The sequence below is a fragment of the Lacerta agilis genome, chromosome 7, assembly GCF_009819535.1.
Source record: "Lacerta agilis isolate rLacAgi1 chromosome 7, rLacAgi1.pri, whole genome shotgun sequence".
NCBI classification, from domain to species: Eukaryota; Metazoa; Chordata; class Lepidosauria; order Squamata; family Lacertidae; genus Lacerta; species Lacerta agilis.
Window position 1 is genome coordinate 59,938,840 of NC_046318.1, and position 15,075 is coordinate 59,953,914.

Below are 15,075 nucleotides of genomic sequence, written 5' to 3' on the forward strand. Positions count from 1 at the left end.
AGACAGGGAGTGACTATTAAACTACTCTGAGTTTTGTAGCATTGTGAGGGGAATGGGTGATCTCCTTACAACTCTTAGCAACCTTAACAAATGACAGTTCCCAGGATCCTCTGAGGTATGGCACGGCAGTTTGAAGTAGTGTGATACTGCTTTAAATGTATAGTGCAGATGGAGTCAGACTAGCAGCAGATCTCCAAAAGGGCAGGGTTTCTCAGCTTTGCTACCTGAAATATTGCTCTTCTTTTAATTAGAGACTCCAGGGAATGAATTTAGGACCTTGTGCACACAAAAGACAAACTCCACCACTGAGATATGGTTCATTCTCCAAGTTCCTGTTGGTGTTCCACCAGCCTGTGGGGAGATGGAATGTGTGAAATGCCCCTGGAAAGAGGTTGCTAACCATGCCAACATTATTTTGGCTTCCCTCAAAATTCTTCAGATGATTTGCATAAGAAAGAAACACAACATTTGCTTCAGATTTTGCTTTGGGCAAAGCCCAGTGATAATGGAGTGATGTGCAGAATGCCTGGAAAAGTTTTGTGTCTCTTACTTAAACTCTTCTGGCTTGCCTCAGAATCCCTCAGAAGTTTTTCCTGAGGAGGAACTCCCAATTTTGCTTTGAATGATTAGTGAAATCGCTGTGGCAACCCTTGGTTCCTCACAAGTGCCAAGGTATAAGCATGTGAGCCTATTAACCTAATAAATCATGCCCAATTTCCCTAGAAGTTACAGGATGAGTTTCCTCTAAATCTAACATTCTATATCTCCTCTTTGTCCCCAGGTTACATTCCTGTAAGCTCGGCAAAGGTACTGTAGCTGGCAAAGGTTCTCACAACATATCCATCTATTTAGATTTGATTAAAAAATGCCAGAAGTTACGTGCTGGTTCTCCAGAATTCGTAGAGAAGTTGAACATCCTAATAAAGATACTCAGGAAGATGTAAGTATTAAATTCATTCTTGGCCTTCTGCCCTTTCCAGCTTAGTTCTAAGATCTTTCTAATATACATCATGAACTGGCCTGGAAAGTTAGCAGTGAAACTTATATGGCAGGGATAAGGAACCTGTGGCCCTCAAGATGTTGTTGGACTCCAACTCCCATCAGCCCTGGCCAGATTGCCAGTGGTCAGTTGTAGTCCAGAAACACCTGGAGGGCCAACCCTGTTGTAGGGGTATATTCTTGTGGATGCATCCTAATCACATTGCTTTGAACGAATTGCTTTGCCAATGCCATCTTCTAGAAGGTTTGTCTTTAAATTGTGCTGTGCATTTTGAGGCAGGGACCTCAATTGCTAAAGCTAGCAAATGCATTATCATTCCAGCGAAAGATCTGTGTTTTGTTTTAGGTTAGATTTTAAGTATTAGTAGCTAGCTCTAATCCTCTACTAAGGCAAAGTGTGCTTATACAAATTTCTACTTTGTCACCTTTGCTAATATATGTCACTTTAAAGTTCCATGTACACTGAGGGCAATATGTTGTTATTTACAATCAGCCCTATGACTTGAGCAAGAGATGTTGAAAAATGCCCCCACGGTTAGAGGTGCAGCAAGACCCTGAGCATCAAAGCACACCCATTGCAATTTTTTCTTTCTTCTAACATAGGGAGGAGCTATTTGCCATGCCAATCCAAAATGTCTGCATCAACAGCTTCGAGATGGGGTGGAGGTGGGGGAGAGGATTTCGCATTCCTCAGCAAGGTCCCCTCATTTTTAGTTCTCAAGCTTCTGTGGAGATGCCAAGTGGCAAAGTTTCACAGCATACCTCTTCACTGCTGCTTTACGATTCAAAGCTGACTCACGCAAGCCCTTGTTGTGTAATTATCGTCTCAGCCGCAATGCACTCGTTTGGGTGACACATATACTAAAATTGGAAGGATACTGAAATTAGCTTGGTCCTGGTGCAAAGATGACACACAAATTCATGAAGCATCCTATATTTTATACTGTCTGGGGAGAAAAGCAGTTACCCCAGTGTGTATACCATGTTCCCCCTTTTTATTAAATTTGTATGGTTTGTTTCTACAACAAAAATGAGCAATGTTGGTGTGAAGCAAAGCTATGCACCCCCCTTGTGGCTTTTTAGAAGGCTGACAGGGCAACCATGACAGCAGAAGATTCAATTTTTTTAATTTTTTAATTTTTATTTTGCTGGAATTGTGTTTTTCTATACATATATATTTAGATCACCACTGTTTAATGAAGTTAAGCAACTGGGTCCGCATAGCCTTTGCGAGACCCTTCTTGCCCCCGGGACGTTCGGAAACCCCAAGAGGGTTTTCCGCGCATCCAGCGATGGCCACAGCTCCCCCGGAAGAAGCCTTTGATGGGATGGCATGACTGCCAATAGGAAGTATCTGTGTGCTCTTGTTTACTGGCTTTTTTGTGGCATTCATTGTCTCATTATAGCTGAGCAGTTTTCATGATTTTAGTTCAATGTTTCAGTAGGATGGTTTGAACAGTTTGCTTGTGTTCTACTATTTTATGTGAGTTGCCTTTTGATATTTTGGGGTCTGAATGTGGGGTGATAATATATAAGTAAAGAATGATGGTGAATACACAATCATAATAATTCCACCACTAGATCACACATCTATGCCGACTAGATAATCAAGGAACAACTTTGCCCTTAGATCTGATTGTGAATAGTACAATATCATGCCACAGCTCTGGTGTCATTTCCTTTTGTAGGTGCTTATTCTAACATTTGTCCTGTCCTGTATGTGTTGTAGCATCACCAGGGCTGTCTTAAGCATATGCGGCGCTGGGGTGCAAATATCTTCCTGGCGCCCATCCCCCAGGTTGCCCAGTCCCAGGCACGCAGGAGGGCAGAGCTGGCCAGCCATCTCAGTGTCTCGCTGGCTCGGTCGACCCCAAACCCCCAGCGCAGAGCTGCCTGCAGCAGAAGAGCCCACAGCAGTGCTCTGACCAATGGGTGGGCTCTTCCCTGGAGTCAACTCTCGGCCCCTGGACTCTTGGCCTGGTGCCCCTGAGAGCCGGGCTCCCAGGTGCCCCGCACCCCTAGCGCCTATGGGTAAGACGGCCCTGCGCATCAGGGCCTATTATATCTATTGGAATTAAAATTGGTATTTTCATGAAGGTTTTTCTCTCTCAATTTTCTCCCACAACTGTAAATGACGGAGCAATCTCTATTTTCATGCTTGCAAGTCATGTTGTACTGTTTAATTTCCAAATGTTAATTAACCTGCCCTCCAGTAATGTCAGCTGCTGTTGCTGCCGCCACCACCACTGCTGCAGCCAGCTTGTCTGTCTGCCTCGGTGCCAGCGGTGGGGGATGCAGCATCAGTCTGTCAGCGCTTGGGCACATATGTTGTCTCCATGCTGTGCTTCAGCTTTAGGTGCCAAAATAAGGTGTTAACAGTTATTAGGTCTGAGTTTGAGATCGAGGGTGTTTTTTGTTTTTGTTTTTTTGGAGGGGGGCTTGCTGAATGGTGGCTGTGATTATAGAGGCACATGGCAAGCCAGAATGCATACTCCGCTAATTTCAGAACTGTACTACAGCTGTCAAAGGGAAGCCAGTTTGAGATTCCTATAATTCAGTTAAATGGGGATTCTCCCCCCCCCCAATTGATAACATACCTAGCCTATTATATATATTGGAATTAAAATTGGTATTTTCTTTACTTGCTCATCTTTAACCCATTTCCCTGCTCACATTTTTTAAAATACTATTTTTCAGTAGGAAAGCAACTAAAAAGAATTTCCAGAAGTACATATTTTTATTCTCTCTCTCTCTCTCTCTCTCTCTGTGTGTGTGTGTGTGTGTGTTGTGGCAGGGCTGTATAGGTGGGAGGGAGGAACAGGCCAAAAAGGCTAATATGGCATGGTCTAAAGTAGGGATGGAGGAGAAGTTTGATTTACTTTGCATTTAAAGGTGACCCTGATTTGTAATTTCTGAAACAATGTGAGACCCAAAACATAGCCATACTTTGAAATTCACGCTTCTCTGAATTCTGCGGTGTAGTCCTCCAGCCCAGTAATTGGTACAAAAATTTGTATACTAGCGTGAGAAATGGTATAGAATTGTATATATGCATAGGAAAGAAATGTACTGGTATATATGAGGAGAAGCTAGCTCTAAAATGCTGGTGAATGTTCACAAGGACTTTAAAAACAAATTGCAAAGTGATGGGGGGGAACCGAATTTAAGTTTAGAAAAATGGGAACATGAGAGAAACTTAAACTGACAGAAGCGCCTCACCAAGATCAGGGCTATAAATCAATCTGTCTCCAAACATCTGGTGCCTGAGGTGACTGCCTTACTCTGCCTAATAGTTGGACCAGCCCTACACAAGATGCAGCCACTTTGCTGAGCTACGCAGGTTGGGATCTGGTCAGCGCTTGCCGGGGGTGAGAAATGTGCCCGGCAAACACCAGAAGAAATGTGGGCTAGAAATGCTTCAAACTGCTTAATGTTCATTAATCACCCATTTCTTTTCTGCGCTCCTGAGTTTATATTCTGTTTTACAGAAGCAGCTCAACAGGTGTGGCGGAACCATAAAACCACAGATCTAAAACCCTGGGTTGGGACCAGACTTGCTTTTCCATGAGTTTCCATTTATGGAAGGAACCTTGATCCACTGGAGGAGAAGTGAATATAGCTCAGGCATAGGCAAACTTCGCCCTCCAGATGTTTTGGGACTACAACTCCCATCATCCCTGACCAGTGGTCCTGTTAGCGAGGGATGATGGGAGTTGTAGTCCCAAAACATCTGGAGGGCAAAGTTTGCCTATGCCTGATATAGCTGATTGCCACCTTCTCCCTGCAGCAGTGTTGTGGGGGGTTCTTTGACCCTCTGAAGCAACTCTTGTGGGAGCAAAGGAGGCTAAAGGAATTGGCCAAATTTACTTCTACTTTCCTCCTGCAGAGAAACTTGTGGGTAGAGTTCTTTCCACAGTCGGGAATCCAACCCAATGGCTCAGAGACCGAGTACGCATCATATGTTGAAAAGCATGTGTCCACCCCTTCAATAATCCTTGCAAAGGTAGTTTACTCCTCACAGAGCTACAGTTCTCAGCACCCTTAACAAATTACAGTTCCCAGGAGTCTGGCAGAAGGTTCTTTAAATGTATGGTATGTATGAAGTCCTTAAAAAATAAAAGATTTGGTCAAGTGAATTGCTTTCTTTAAAAAATCCAGAAGTCTGTTTGAATCCCCTGCCCTAACCATCTTCTCTACAGAGATGAACTCATAACTAGCTGTGAACAAAATTCAGCTTGAGCTTTCAGCACATCATGTGCTGCAAATTCCCTTGCCTCATCCATCTGCCAGAGAATTTCAGGCCCTCCAGAGAGTGATGCCTGGAACATGATTTCTTCCTTGCTCCCATCAATTAACAGGTTTCCCTCTGAGAATATGGTGGAACTGAAGATAATTCTGTTTCTGTGCCATGTAGATGCAAAGTTTTTTCGCACACAAAAAAAGACTTCAAGGAGTTTTTCCTTAAAAATAACGACGCTGTAGCTTAAACTTGGATCATTTTTTTTTGCTGGAGTTATAGTATTTATTATTAACCATTTATTATTAAAATATTTCTATCTTTTTTGTTTTAGGATTTTGGGATTGGGTTTTTTTTAAAAAAAATGCAGGTAGCTCAAGGAATGGATGGTCTGTGGGTGGTATCCTATGACAAGTGCAGTGACTTCCCCACCCTCACCCCACATGCTCCACATGCCCCCCATCTGCTCCATATAATTTGGGAAACCCCTGTGCAGAATTAGGAGGGGCACTGGTGAAAAGAAGGTGCTGCCCTTTGTCTTTCCCCCATCTGTTAATTCTCTCCCAGTTTATGCCTTAATCAGCAGGGGGGCTTAAAAACAAAATTCGTGTTAATTCACGCATTTCTAAGTATATTTTCTTTCACAGTTAGCATTTCTAGATACATTTTATCCGCAAATATGCATTTTCATGTACATTTAGTATGTTTTTGAGCGGAGAGCTACATCACAAAATTTAGAGAAGGGCATATTTTTGGAGGAAATCCCTGTTAGTGGTCTTCCATGGCTCAGATGCACAGCTTGGATCCACAAGAAGCTATGCATTCGGTATTGTGGACCCAATCTTGTTGAGGTCAGGCAGGCCCCCTCCCTGCAGAACCTCTGGTGCTTATTGAATACTTCTTTAAATCATTGCAACCAGATTATAGTTTTAATTCATTTTCAGCCTTACTGTATTGGGTCTTCTGTGCAGCACTTTAGAGACTGCTGCGATTAAGCAGGATACAAACCTTTGAAATAAAGCAAGTAAATGATATCCACTGGATACTTGGAGAGAACTTTGGAAGCATCTCATCTAGTTTTGGTCTCTGCTGAGCTCGTTTATCTGGATTCTTTTTGGGTCGTTGAAATGAATGGGAAGACAGTGGAAAACATTTCCTACATTGACACTTCTGGTTGCAGAATAGAACAAACACCAAGTTTTGTAATAGCAGAGACAGTGTGTGTGTGTGTGTGTGTGTGTACGTGTGTGTGTGTGTGTGTGTGTGTACAGTATTAGAGCAACACCAGTATGCAATCTATCTTACATACTAGTGCCAAACCAAGACACCTTCCACCTAATTTATAGTAGAAATGGGAGTTGCAACAGAAAGCAGCAGAAGTAATGTAATTTTATGCATGCTTGCTTTACTTACTATCAGTGACTTTCCAAATTATTCTTTTCCTATTAAAATAAAAGCTACTCAAGAGTAACATGCCTCCAATAGGCAAGCAACTTTTGTGTCTCCAGTTGGCAAGAGCTTCTGAATAACAAAACAAAACAATGCTTTTTTAAAAAAAGTGATATTTCTACCGGTAAGATAGCAGACATGGATTGCTGGGTGAGGTGGATTTGCTACACTAGTTTCCTGGCGGGCCATTTCCTTTCCTCTAACCGTTCAACCCAGGACAACTTTGCTCTGCTCCCCTCAAAAGGAGGCCCTATTTCAAACATTGTAATTCAGAGAGAACTGGCAGCTGAAGAATTTGGTCCTTGCATGAAAAAACACAAACAATGCTTTTTGTTTCATGACATTCCAGTGACTTTTGTTCCAGCCTTTAGTATGCAAAGAATTGACTTCAAAAGGAACCCATAATTACTATATTGTATGTCTTTAATCTACAGGATGAAAAAAAAATATTACATGCCACCCACAAGATGCTTGTTAGGGGAAGCATTATTTTTTAATTCCTTTAGAATTTATTCTGTAATCAAAGGAGAGAGGTTTAAGAACAGCATGAGAAAGAGTCTTTCATATTTTATCCCTGCAACACTAACATTTTGTAGTCTATTATTCTGCAATGATAACAAGACCCTTTTGAATTGTTTAAAATTTAATTGGCCAAGTTATTAAGCTGTGAAAATCTTTCTCTCCATAGTGTGGGACAAGTGAGAGTTGTAACTCTGGGTTCAGCCATTTGAAGCCAGCTGGAGAGGAAGATTAGTGCCATTAAAATAATCACTTTCTCACATAAAAAATATTCTATAGGCCCTGTGTGTGTGTGTGTGTGTGTGTGTGTGTGTGTGAATAGGACATAAGAAGAGTCCTGAGGAAACAGTTTAGGTGTCCATCTAGTCCAACTTCCTACAGTTATGGCTCCAGTCTCAAGCTCAGAGTCAGAGGAGGAAGAGATGGACTTTGATAACCTTTGGTAACATGAAGTCCTGAGCGAGGCCAAAATTTGGTGCACCCAAATTGATCTTCTAAATTATGGATCTTCTCAGTTTTGCACCCCCTCAGCTCAACGTCCTGTGCAGGAGACTGCCTTTATAATAATAATAATAATAATAATAATAATAATAATAATAATAATAATTTTTATTTATATCCCGCTCTCCACATCATACAAGTAAGACAATGCATAAAAACAAGCGCTCAATAAATTAAGATACACCCCACAATTAATTCAAACAAATTAAAATTAAAAGTGGACAAGTGGCAATCTTCAGGTTAAAATTGAAGGTGGTTACCAACTGTTTCCAGGGACGTGGGTGGTGCTGTGGGTTAAACCACAGAGCCTCGGGCTTGCCGATCAGAAGGTCGGCGGTTCAAATCCCCGTGATGGGGTGAGCTTTAAAGGTTAAAACCAGCACCTTAAACTTGATCCTGTACTCCACCGGGAGCCATTGCAGCTGGTATAGCACTGGGTGAATGTGGGATGGAGGAGGGAGTAAATAGGAACAGAGGAACATAGGAAGCTGCCTTATACCAAGTCAGGCCATTGGTCCATCTAGCACAGTACTGGCTGCACTGACTGGCAGCAGCTCTCCAGGATTTCAGCCAAGGGATCCCTTCCAGCCATACCTGGAGATGCAAGGCATTGAATCTGGGACCTTCTGCATGCAAAAGAAGGAGGTCTGTTAGGCAGCAGCTGTGTCAAAGCAGGGATGGGACAGCAATTACATTCCATTTGCATTCTGATGCAAAGTGACTCACTTCTCCCAAACAATACACAAACTGAAACACAGCGATCCTGTGAAATTCAGCTCCTCCAAATTCTGCGATTCAATTCTCCAACCCCCAAAACATGTATAAAAATCCACATGCTAGGATAAAATGCACACATTAGTGAATGCATATATTAGTGAAAGCAAGCATACAGAATTGCATCGTCTTAGGGGCAATTGCTTGAAAAAGTGTATATAAAAGGCAAAAATTCTTTGAAAAAATGCATATATTAGGGGAAATGTGCATTAAAATGCTGATGAATTTTCATGAGGACTTCTTTAAAAAGTGTAAGCTCCTGCAGAAATGTGGAGAACTAAATTTAAGACAGGAGAGTTTTCAGGGGATACAATGGTTACGGTAATAAGAATAATGAAAACTTTGGGTTGTATCCATTATTCGTCATACTCACTTATGGCTAACTTAGGTTCATTAATTTCAGTGGCTGAGTTGAACACAACCTTTAATAGCCAAAATTTGAATGTAACTTCAGCAGTGAAGTGGATAAAAGCTTTTCAGCTTAAAGCAAAACTATTCCTGCCATTGAGGACTGCACCACTGGTATCAATAACTATCAAAAATATATAAGAGCATTCACAGAGACAGACAAAAGTAGAATTGCAAAGATAAATCAAGATCTGTCTTTTCCAGAATGGATAAAATCATGACAAACACAGTCAACTTTCAAAAACCATTCACCACCAATTTGATATGCAGTGCCAATGAATCCATTCAGAGCAAAGCACAGTACAGAATAATGTTTTGAGCTTGGACTGAAATAAGCCTAGTGTAGCAGAGTCTGAGCTGAAAGTTTTCCATATAGAACTTTTACCTTGACTTTGGGGATTTGGATGATGATGTAACATTATTTTGACAGGGGCTTCTGAGAAGGGGAGGAAAAGTGATCTGCAGCTTCAGGCCAGTAGAAGCAGCTCTGGCAGCAGTGGCAAGTTCCCTGAAACATAGCTACCCTCAAATCAAATTAAATCATTCCCCATTTTGCTATCTGTGAATGTGGTGGTGAAAAGGAGGTTGTTTTATCTCAGCATCAACTTTAACGGATCAATCAATAGATTAACCCAGACATAATTCTAGTTAACACCCTCCACCTCAAAGTCGTTATTCAAACTAGATATTACAATATCACGACCATAAGATTGAACCAACCAATAACGAAACCTAGACTTATGTATTCAATTTATTTATTTAAGCAATTCATATACTGCTTAGTCTCTAAGCGGTTTACAATGCAAAGAAATAAAAATCAATTAAAACAACTAAATTAGCAATTAAATTGCCTATGGCAGGGGTGGCCAACTCCCAAGAGACTGCGATCTACTCACAGAATTAAAAACTGGCAGTGATCTTCTCCCTTTTTTTGGGTTCAGCCAGGTCAAAGTTGCTGAGTTTTTTCAGGGGAGGAGGTAAAATGTTGAGCTTTTTTTTAGGGGAGCCACAGTTGTTCAGCTTCTTTGGAGGGAGCCAATGATCTACCAGTGATCTACCGCAGATGTCCAGTGATCTACTGGTAGATCACAATCTACTTGTTGGACATGCCTGGCCTATGGGAATAAAACAAATGGATTTAGCAGCGGCTGGAAGTTCAGTAGGGAGCAAGGGTCTTGTTAATAAACCATTTCTGGAAAATCAAGACCGTTCATTTAGTACTCCTCAGAATATAAAATGCACAAGAATAGTTACAGATACTCTGAAATAATGTAAGCACCAACATTCCTATCAAATACAATTGAGAAAACCATAATCCTCTAGAATTGCCATGTAATCATGAAATTCCTAAACAGTGATTGACACGTTTTGCAGAAAGATGCTTGGGATGGGAGATCTGGGCGTGAAGGCATCAGCAGTTTCTAAGAAGGGTAAGGGTAATGATGATGTCTCTAGAATTGCAACGATGAAGCTGATGCCCTTGCTATGCAGCTCCATCCTTTTCAAGCAGAAAGATACCACACAGTACATTTTAAGCAGCCCTTATTATTGCTGCTTTTTTCATTTCATTTGCTTGCCTTTAATCACATTTCTCTTTCATCTTTCAAGCGGCGCACAGGACTGGCAGATTCTTATTAGTGATTTCACATGTTAACTGTTGTCAAGCGTGCAGCTTTTCTCTGAGAACTGGAGCAGATTATGCAGAGGGACTGCATCTAGTGCCCAGCACCTTGTAGACTCTGTGTCACATCCAGCCGGTGTGTGACCACCAGTTGACCTATCACTCAATCTTTCTTTTCTAGTTCATTTATTTAATGAACTGATGTGATTTTTTTTTAAAATCTGCTGTTGCATTTAATACGGCTTTGCTTTTAGTGGCTTTTGTTGTAAACAGATTTTTGAAATCTTTCAAATGTTTAATAGTAAAATATTTCTATTTAAAATTATCACCTTCACATCTCCTAAAGCTTACCTGCAGGGAGAAGAAGCACATTGGTATAGGGGGGTTAGACAGAGTCTGCTAGGCGTACATTGGGAGAAGGAAGGCATTTCTGTTGTGGTTGGGCTGCTGTCAAGTCTTGCTGCAGGTTGGGGGTGGCCCATCCCATTTTGCCACCAGAGGCAAAATGAGAATTGCTGTCTCCTGTCCCTCCAAGTGTTACTGATTGGCTTCCCCCCAGGAGGGCGGTGAAGTTGAGTAGTAATCGACAGATATGAACGCCCTGGCTCTTGCCAAACCTGGTTTAAAACTTGGTGACCACATGTTGGTTGAAATAAAGTCTGAGTGTAAGTCACTGATCAATACATTCCTGATCTCTTCATTTCTTTTGAATGTAAAAAATTTGCATTACAAACCCCAAAGAATTTATAATCCAACTGGGAGGTGTTCCAGCCCACAAGCATGTTTGAGAGCATTGGATTGGGTCATCCAACATGAAAAGAAAACCAAATGAATTCCTCTTTTTAAGCTGATGCCTGCTGAACATATGCATCATCAAAAAATAGCCCCCCCCTTTCAAAATGTTTTTTTCCCCTCATATGCAGTCCTGGCATCAAAGATAAAGGTCATTGGGCACTTGTAGAGGCCCACACCCCTGTAGTGACCTACTGCTAACCCGTAGACTGCCCCTTCCCAAAGGCTATCCTTCATTGCATACTTACTTCCTCTGCTGTCCAAACCTTTGACCATTTATGTTTGACTATATTTGTGCACCTTGTGAATAAGCTTTGTTGTCATTTGCATTTTTAGTGGTTCTTGAACAATAGTTTTCCATTGGAATGGTGCACTGAATCCATTTCTTGGCTCGGTAGTAGGTTACGAAAATTGCATTCCATTTGATTTCTGATGAGGTGTGAACTTTGCTCTATCCTTAGGTGGTATCTCTTTATTTCCCCCTATTGATCGGTGCTATCTTTCCCAAATTGCTTTTGAACTCAGTGGAGTTTCATTATGTGTAAAGAAACAGTTTTTATCTACATTTCCACGTCCTTGTAAAAGACAAATATTCACTGTTCAGTTCATATAATCATTCTGTTCAGCTTGTCCTACACTTCTGTTGACAAGTCAGTTTTGTTTTATTTATTTATATATATTAAAAAATACTGCTAAAATAGCATGTTAAGTTATAATCAGACCCTTTTGAAAACTCTGAAAAGCTCAGGGACTGTTTGGTCATTTGAACCCCCCTCTTTACACTCTATCATGTGTCAATAACATTTTCCTCACCACCATCTCAACAAAAAAAAAATTGATAATAAATACACATACAATCATAAGTCGCCTATATTTAATATCATAAGTGCATGGGAAGTGTCTGCTGAATCAGACCAACTGCCCATTACAGTCCAGCATCTTGTTTCAACAGTGGCCAATCAGATCCTTAGGGTCAATGACCTGAGCTCAACAGCTCCCTCCCTACTTGTGTTCCTCAGCAATTAACATTGAGAGACATGCTGCCCCAGACAGTGGAGGTTGAACATGGTCATCATGACTAGTAACCATTGACCAGTCAGAAGTAGCATGAAAGACCAAAAATTACTAGGTTGGATTTTCTTGCAATGTGTTAAAAGGTAATCAAGCCAGACTAGCTTCCTGATGTGGTAACAGCCTGGGGGTTGGGTCATTAATAGAACAAAGGAAAGGAAATGGGGCTTTGTGCTGGACAACAAATGGGTGGAGGCCCTCCTTCAGCTCTCAGATCGAAGGACAAAGCCTGAGTTTGAGGGCAGAGTTTGTGGTTATGTGAGCTAGAAGCTGGAGAAAAAACAGGCTCAGGTTGTATATATGTGTAAATAAACAATATTTTGTAAAGACATCAGTCTCTGCTGTGCTTCATTCCCAAAAGTATCTACAAACCCTGGGTAAGCATGCCAAGAACCCCTGGAATTTTGTACCACTTGGAGATTGGGGTAGCGTGCAACAATATGTAGATGTTGTTGTTGTTTAGTCATGTCCGACTCTTCGTGATCCCATGGACCAGAGCACACCAGGCACTCCTGTATTCCACTGCCTACCGCAGTTTGGTCAAACTCATGTTAGTAGTTTCGAGAATACTGTCCAACCATCTCGTCCATACATAGGTTGCATTCAAATGTGACAATGTATGAAAGGTGTGGAGACACTGAAGGAAGGTTAGATTTGTTGCTTATGTGGAAATGCCAATTGTATTCTTCTCTTCATGCAGTGGTCTGGATTGGGTTGAATGGATTCTGGGCCAAAGTTATGGGGTATAAACTGCAGAAGGGGCTTAATTTCCAAACTGCAGAACCACAAGATAACATAGCAGCAGTAGCGGCCCCATGTCATCCGAAGTCCAGTTCTATAGCCTGCTTTGTCCAGTGATTAATCCAGCCTTCCTGAAATTCTTAACAATTTTCATTGTTTCTAAAAAGATAGCCTTCCTTAATCCACACATAGGCAGCTTCCTATTTGTTTAATTTGTAATAGGATGGGGTTAGCTTCTAAGCATTTTGATTGTCACCTGTCAAAGTATAATTCTGGCACTTTGACAATGTTTCTGCATTACCTATCAGTGTGGGCTCTTGTAACTACTTACTTATGCAAATATTCACTACTAAAAAGATAAATTTTGTTAGTCAAATTGTAGTTCCAGAATCAAATTAACATTTTAACCACCTTTTTATAGGCTGATGAATAACAAACAGTTTTAATCATGCAGCAAGTTGAAATTCATAACTACTGTTCTAATTAGTGAACATGTTTTCTTAATGTGGCTTGGTGTCTTAGGCGTCTCAGAAAAATCAAAGCAAATCTGTTTGATCACAGTCCTTTCTCTTGTTTGCTTTTCTCCATAGGCTGTAAGATTTAGTCAGTTGTCAAGTCAGAGTCACCATCGTGCAAAACTTGCAGTCATGATGTCAATATTGGTTTTTTTGGGAATCATTCCTGTTGGCCTGGTGTACAAGAAATAAAATGAACAAGTTATAGCCCCCAGCAAAATGGTGTGTGTGTGTGTGTGTGTGTGTGTGTGTGTTAGGGTTGCCATATGTCCTCTTTTTCCAGGACACGTCTTCTTTTTCAGGGGTATGTAAAATGAGAGTCGTCCTAGCAATCCATAGTTAAAAGTAGAAGTTGGCAAATGTGTCCTCTTTTTTGCTCTTCAAAATATGGCAACCCTAGTGTGTGTAGATATAGATGTTTCCATCCTCTGGATTTCCCCAGGCAGGCATATTATGTGACCCATGATAGCAGCAAAATAACCAGACTGTACAATGGTGATGGGATAACATCAGGCCAAATCTTTATTGAAAGCAGCAGGCAGGACAAGGGTTCACATGGCATTGGGTCCCGGGATCAGTTCATCATTCCACAAGCCCCATGTTGATGGAATGGATCCGCTGGGTTTGGATCGTTTGAAACCTGTATGACGGGAGTCGGCCAGTGTTGAACCTTGCCGTGGTGCAAACCAACCAAGCAAGGTCTCACTGGTGGACCAGGGTGCAGATTCCAACCAGGCAGATACTGAACCCATGCTTGGGTTTGCCTCAGGCCCCTTATGGAGGCCCCCCTATACTATGTTGATCCTGCCCAATGCCATTTCCGCCCTCATACAAACAATGTTCCTCTGCATAACAAAGGAAAGCCATAATTTCACTGAGGGAAAGGCAGAATCCCCCCCCCAACCAAGTGCCAATCAGGTTAATGGGGGGGGGAATCCTTTCTGGCTGTCAACCAGCGACCCAAAATTGCTCAGTGAAGGCTCTAACCCAAGGGGGGGGGGTGCGCTGGAAGCTCTCAATGCAAAATGGCTGTGAGCTCCAGGCAAAGCAGACTTATATAGGCTTTCCCCTCCCCTCTGCAGCAAGGGCCCATGGGACAGCTTTTCCCCATGAGCCCATCACACAGAGAAGATATTGCCCAGTATTTTGCTGCAATCTATGGGCCACAGCACCACTGGGCAAAGGCACCCCATGCTCATTGGGCACAAAACGAGGCTTACCCCCCTCCCCCTGGGATATTTCTCAGACTGGAGCCTTTGAAGGTATGGATTGAGGTGGCCTTCAGAGCTTTGCCTTCTCAGGTGGGGTGGCTGTCAGGAGCAGGAAAGCCTTTCTGCCTGAGGAGGGCAGCTGAGAGCTGCCAAGGCTCTGGTATCAGCCAGCCCAACCTGTACATTCAAATCATTCCTTTTTTGGGCAGGGTGGCTGCTGCAAGGGAAAACAGCCTC

The 15,075-nt window shown here is 41.9% G+C and overlaps 1 long non-coding RNA gene and 1 other non-coding gene across 2 annotated transcripts; both read left to right on the forward strand.

The window, feature by feature from the left end:
* Positions 1-806: 806 nt before the first annotated feature.
* LOC117050128 lies at positions 807-7,481 on the forward strand. Its single transcript, XR_004427065.1, has 2 exons — positions 807-940; positions 7,374-7,481. It is a non-coding gene; the product is annotated as an uncharacterized LOC117050128 (long non-coding RNA).
* Positions 1,835-1,940, forward strand: LOC117050529. Its single transcript, XR_004427099.1, has one exon. It is a non-coding gene; the product is annotated as a U6 spliceosomal RNA (small nuclear RNA).
* Positions 7,482-15,075: the final 7,594 nt, after the last annotated feature.